General features: G+C 44.7%; 1 long non-coding RNA gene across 1 annotated transcript; it reads left to right on the plus strand.

Annotated features, from left to right (window-relative positions):
- Positions 1 to 3928: 3928 nt before the first annotated feature.
- Positions 3929 to 6291, plus strand: LOC144118579 (uncharacterized). The gene is made up of 3 exons (XR_013312051.1): positions 3929 to 4064; positions 4217 to 4289; positions 6129 to 6291. It is a non-coding gene; the product is annotated as an uncharacterized LOC144118579 (long non-coding RNA).
- The last annotated feature ends 248 nt before the right edge of the window (positions 6292 to 6539 follow it).

Raw genomic sequence — 6539 nt, forward strand, 5'->3', positions numbered from 1 at the left:
ACTATTCGCGTTCACCTTATATTCGGTAGAACTGGATGCAAGTGAGGTCAAAAATTTGCAAAGTCGATTTCACGGTATTCGATGATATGAGGGTCTTCGGGTGAAAGGCTTGCGACGTGAAAGCGTTGGCCATATCAATTTCATTTTTAGTCGCCATTGTCAACGTATGAAATAGGTAGCCGGCGCAAAGGAAATAGTATGTACTCTGATAGCTGCATATCACAGCCCCTGGTTCCTTTCCGTCAGCGAAAACTGCAAACATGTGCTTCAAGTTGTTTGGGAATGTGGCAGACGCAGGTACATTTTTCTCCACTGGTAGGGTAAGGCTTGTAGAGGAGAAGTCGAAGATAAGGACTGCACTGACCTGAGACGTCAAACACAATATTAACATGCTTGAAGTTTGTAAGTGACGGCACGTGGTAAAATAGGTAGTGCATGGGAAAGATGGCATTCCTAAAATCCGAAACAAAAGTCCTGCCTGTTGCGCTAGGTAACAAGTCAGCGGTATTTTTGCGCCTAAAGGGCTCTGAAGACCGCGAAACGAACAAACATGTAATGAAAAAAGAGATAACAAGAGCCAATAAACAACCGACGTGCAAAATGTGAAAAAAAGGCTTGAATGTATAGCGCAATTCCTTCGTTGTTTCTTCCCGTGTTTCTTTCCTTCAGACGGGCAGTTGATTCCATGACACTTAAAAGAGTGCGTATAGTTCTAAAACGTCCACTTGCGCCAATGAGAGATATGAAGCCACCACGAGCTTTATACACATTGTGTGGAAAAGTGCAACCATGCGAAAGACGAAACGACTAAGGAAACAACACAGATGAACAATTAGAGTCTACTTGTTCCTTCAACCTTTTGCCCGATTGTGCTGTCCGACCCAATATACACCTGTACTAACTCGACCAAGTTTCTATCATACTATAGAGCATTACGCAAGGAATTGAGGTGATAGAATTAAGTTCTATAGCTCTTGTGTGAAACCTCTAAGAAGGTAACCAAAATACATCACAGACCTGCAAACGGTGGTTTTTAATTTAATAATAATGAATTTATGTCACTCACATTTGTAGCTAACGAGCATGAGAACGAATGCTCTAGTCGAACGCAGCAAAGTTCTTGCAATCACTTTTTTTGCGAGTTTTCCTTCAAGTTTGTCTTCATGATATTTGGTTTCTTTTTTGAATCAGCCAATATATAATGTTAAGTGAATAGTATGTGCACGTGTCACCAACTAGCCCAGCAAGAAGTTTTATTAAGCCAAATAAACTTACCTAACCTAATCAGTTACTTGTCTACGCTAGTATCTTCAGCAAGACAAGTAGCACTTCATAAACGCAAGAATAAATTTTCTCGGTTCGATAATACAGATGATTTGCCCAATTTCTCAGCTTCTATATGGGGCAGGGATAGCATCCGCGTCGTGCATAAATTCAAGTACGACATGGGGAAAGGCGCCGCATTCAGGATTTATGTAGAAATATAATAAGTAGTATATTAGCGCTGCTTCCAGGTATTGCGCTGCGTCAACATAACAGCCCTGCTGTTTGCTCGCTGTCGGTCGGTCGGTTGTTTGGTTGGTTGGTTGGTCATAAATAATGCTGGCACATACCCACTACGGGGGAGAGGCCAAGACACTGGCGGTTAACTGCTGGCAACAGAATCGTTTTGACGGGAAAAGGAGTAGTAATAGTATAGAGGATGAAGGAAACTTAGCACAGCAGAGCACACACTCCTGTCGCTTCGTCCAAGCAAAGAAGCGCCAATGGAAAGAACAACCGCAGAGGACACAGGCAAACCCAGCTGGTGAAACGGAATTTGCAAAAGACGCCTCCTCAAATGAGAGACTCGGTGGCAGAACAACAGGAAGTGATCTATTGTCTCAGGTTCAGCACACAAAGGGCACAATGAAGAAACCACCAGGCCAGATCTGTGAACGTGGAAATTTAGAAGGGGAACCCGGCAACGAAAACGCGTAAAAGAGACCTCTAGACTGCGAGAGCGCCAGTTTTTTCTACTCCAAGGATGCAGAACACGCTGATAATCGGGAGGTTATGCAAGAGCCGAGGAAGCAAATTCCTGAAATATTGTGTAGCCGTGAAACCTCACCGCAGCTGTATATGCACACGTTGGCAGGACAGCAATCATTTGGCCGCAGAGAGAGGCTCTTGCTAAGGAATCTGCAACCTCAAGTAAGCTAACCGGGACGGAATGGCTTACAATTTGAGAGCGAGGGTAAACTGATTGATTCGAAAGGAAAATGGTATTAATCCACTGCACTTAGGTTAGTCCCCCAAGGCGGACAGGATTCGTAATAAAGGAGTAATTACTCGTTAGCGTCCATCCTATCGTAGCCATAAGTTTAGAGAGGAAATCTTTGCAGGTCTCGCAGAAACATTGCATGTAAAGAAAAATCGGAAACGGGATATACTTTGTTTAACTGCAAAATTCCGGTGAGAGCTGCACAGCTTTCCATTTTAGCCGAACGGTGATACTTGGTGATATGAATAAAGGGAGACATGGACCATGAACAAAGAATGTGTATTCAAAAGCGCACCGGAATATATAGGCCCGGGTGGCATGATAACACACCACGCGGTCATGGCTCTTTCCAGGCCGCGATGATGTCAGAACCGAGCATCGCGAATCACATTTGGGTGGATGGTAACGAGCCATTACTCCCTTAATACTTACCTACTTCGCCTTGGAAGACTCCCCTAAAAAGACTACATTTTTATATGGGTTGGGCTTACGGCCAAGAGCTGCAGCTCTCGGAAGGCAGTCATTAAAGAATGGACTCCGCCTTTCCTGCAGTGCATTTAATTATTTGATGAAAGGAGAGCGCTAAAGCCCCTATGTTTTGTGTGTACGATGTCACTGCATGTTATGGATCCCCAGCTGATGGAAATAATTCCGGGGCTCTCCACAACGGCGTTTCTATTTCTCTATTTTTTTTTCACCCGCAGTGGTGGCTCAGTGGTTAGTTAGGGCGCTCGGCTACTGATCCGGAGTATCTGGGTTCGAAACCGAACGCGGCGGCTGCGTTTCGATGGAGGAGAAACACAAAGGCGCACGTGTGCTGTGCGGCGTCAGTACACGTTAAAGATCCCCAGGTGGTCGAAATTATTCCTGAGCTCTCCACTACGGCACCTCTTTGTTCCTTTCTTGTTTCACTCCGTCCTTTATCTATTTCCTTACGGCGCGGTTGAACCCTCCACTTAGTTGTGAGATAGATACTGCGCCATTTCTTTTCCCCCAAAACCAATATTCAATTTCTGTCTTTTTTCACTCTCACATTCTTTCACTCATGGCGCGGTTTAGGTGTCCACCGAGGTTTGAGACAGACACAGCGCCATGTCATGTCCTAGAAAAATGAATTTGCAGATGCACTAGGCCACGAACACTTCTGTCAGATGGTGGCTGTGAACAGCATTTGTTGGCTATATTTACCGTGAGGTGCTCGAGGGGAGGCCCCTAGTGGGTTTCGCCCCTTTCAGCACAAGAACGCTCCCAGTTCACCACTCCTGTGCTTTTGTCTACAGCCGGCATAATCGGGCCGCCATATACAAAACAGATGCATCCTGTCAAAAGTGGAGTCACTTTTAAAAGGATGCATCTTTTTTTTTACCTGTCAGTATGATTATGCTGCTTGCAGAGAAAAGCACAGGAGTGGGAAACTGAGAGCGTTCTTGACATTCTATTCTCAAAAACTCAGCTTATTGTTCTGCGCCATGCAAGAGCGTCTTTGTCCATCTTATCTGCACGCTATATGGTTGCACCACACCGTCGTCTTCACTCAAGCCAGAAAAAAAGGTTATGAACACCTGCTCAGGAAAACAAACAATTGACTTTTTTTTTGGCTCGAATCCTGCGGCAAACGTGCGATTATATTTGAAACAAGAGCAGCCAACTTTCTGGGATGACGTGTCTGGTGCTGTATAAATACCGGTGAGAAGTTCTCGCGAACAGCAGATTATTCGTCAGGGCCTCGGTGAAAGAATTGGAAAATGAATTCGACAAAGCTCCTGTTGGTCGCACTTCTTGCAACCTGCCTCTTGGCCACGTAAGTATTATGCGAGAATTTATATCGAAACTAAGCGTCCTGTCTTGAGATGTAGATTCTGAACGAACGCAATGTGCCATAGTACTCTTCCATTGCGGCACAGAAAACATTGTTACTTTGGTGTTGTTAGTCGCAATTTCATGTTTCTGCAGGACGGTGCTTTCCTCTATGTACTACAGCGGCCATCCGTATGGGCCAGATATTATTCTGCCGTGCAATAAAAGAGTGAGTTTTTCGGTTTTCTTTCCGCAGCAGTGTTGAGAAGGTCATGTGCACTTAGCGTGACTGGAGACAGCAGCAGCTTTGTAGCAACCAAGTGGCTCTCAAAGTAACAGTATACCAGGATATGCTAATTTAAAAGCGATCATTGTTTGTTTTCTTGAAGTAGCGGTGTCCATCCAATACACTCGCACCACCATACCTTGCATTCCCCTTCCCCTCGGCGCTATGAAGATCGTTTTCGTTCGGTTTTGGTTTTGGGGGGAAAGGAAATGGCGCAGTATCTGTCTCACGTATCGGCGGACGCCTGAACCGCGCCGTAAGGGAAGGGATAAAGGAGGGAGTGTAAGAAGAAAGCAAGAAAGAGGTGTCGTAGTGGAGGGCTCCGGAAGAATTTCGACCATCTGGGGATCTTTCACATGCGCTGACACCGCACAGCACACAGGAGCCTTAGCGTTTCGCCTCCAATGAAAGGCAGCCGCCGCTGTCGGAATAGAACCCGGGAACTCCGGATCCGTAGCCCAGCACCCTAACCACTGAGCCACAGCGGAGGGTCCCATCGGCGCTATCAGATTTATTTTATGACATCATGGCTCGCTTGGGGTCGTTAGTGCAAATGAAAGTTGCAGAACTGAAACAAAATTAAATCAAATCAGATCAAAGTCCTTTATTATCGTCCTAGTTCGTTGCAAGTGGAGGGGAGCTGCATAGAAAAGACCGCGTGTTATGAACAGCGGCAGCATCAGGAACGGTTTTTCCCTCCTATTCTACCTCTCCTGATATTCGGCGGTTTAAGGTTATCGCACTATGCGGTTTAAAGGCGGTGACAATATTATGTCCGCATCTTTTCCTTTCGTACAGGTCGTCGGGTGATGTAGATTCCCCGAAATTTTATTAGAAGCCCCGTAATAAAAGATTCAGTCTTCTGTACCATTAATAATCAACATCATCGCCCTATGTGCCTTGAAAGCAGAGCTACGAAAAAAAATGAGAGGCGAGAATCCAAGGAAACAGAAATATTACATTGGTACACCCCATAAAAAAAAGAGACATCAGATATCTTTTGAGTTGCAAATACAATGTTAAACTACAACTTTGCCAAATGACGAGTATCAATGTTGGTCGCAATATGCTAACCAGTAATTCTGGCGAATGCGAACATTTACGTTGAATATCGCACCAATCAAACGAATTGCTCAAGGGTCGCACATTTGATTCTCGCAGTTTTGTTGGTTAGCCTGCTATTCGTAATGAGCATTCTGTAATGTTGCAAATGCTGAAGCCATGCGAATGATTGAAACTTAAATGGTATCGCGGCATCCATGGCTCCTGTTCTCTACAAATTGAAATCATTCATTTCTGATTTGGTTTGTGTTGCTACACGAAGGGCCAGTTTACCTGCTAGTAAGAAAGAATAAGCCTGCGACAATTCGTAAAAATTACATGCTGAGAAAGTGCTCTAGGTATTCGTGGGCATTCTGAGCCGCACAAAAACCGGCCCTGTTGATAAGAAATCGGCAAAATTTCAGAAAAGTGTGGTGCCAGATCCTTTTGGTATCTTCTCTCAGTCAGTGTTTGTAGTTATGCATACTCTGCATTTTAAAGGGAAGGAGAATGAAGTTTTCGCTGCTACTTTATGGTGTTCGTTTTCATAAAACTTATCCTTAAGGATAGCAATCTCTCTATGGCGGTGGCCACTAGCCTGCAGCTTAGAAGATATTAACAAGGCGCTGCATTCTACAGTGTGTGTCAGGTTGATGCAGCCCATAACAGGAAACAACACCGAGAATATGTGTTGTGAGGAAAAGAAAATGTCTAACCCTGTTATTTTTATTTCGTTAACAGTGTTACCGGGGATCTGATGGAAGCGACTTTGGATATCCCTGCCCGCCGGGTTGCACATGCATCCCGGACGCTGCTTACGAGGGATATCGTCATGGATGGGGTTCTTGCTTTCGCGCAACAAGCTAAGGAACTCTTCTATACCAATAAACTGCTTTACTGTTCACCGGGGCTCCGCAATCTGCTTTCCTTGCAGGTCAAACTCTTGCACCCGGTATTTTATAATATCCGACGTTTTGAAAGACTTCGTTGACAATACTTGTAGTAAAATACTACGTGTTCTCCAAAAGCTAGTTATAAATAGTTAGTGCAATATCACCGTTTCACTAGAAATCTCGAAAAAGCCGAGGTGCGTCTCAAGCCTATAAAATTCGTGCAGAAATAAATACTGCGGCGACTGGGTTTCAAACGCGT

Source organism: Amblyomma americanum, chromosome 2 (assembly GCF_052857255.1).
Source record: "Amblyomma americanum isolate KBUSLIRL-KWMA chromosome 2, ASM5285725v1, whole genome shotgun sequence".
Lineage (NCBI taxonomy): Eukaryota > Metazoa > Arthropoda > Arachnida > Ixodida > Ixodidae > Amblyomma > Amblyomma americanum.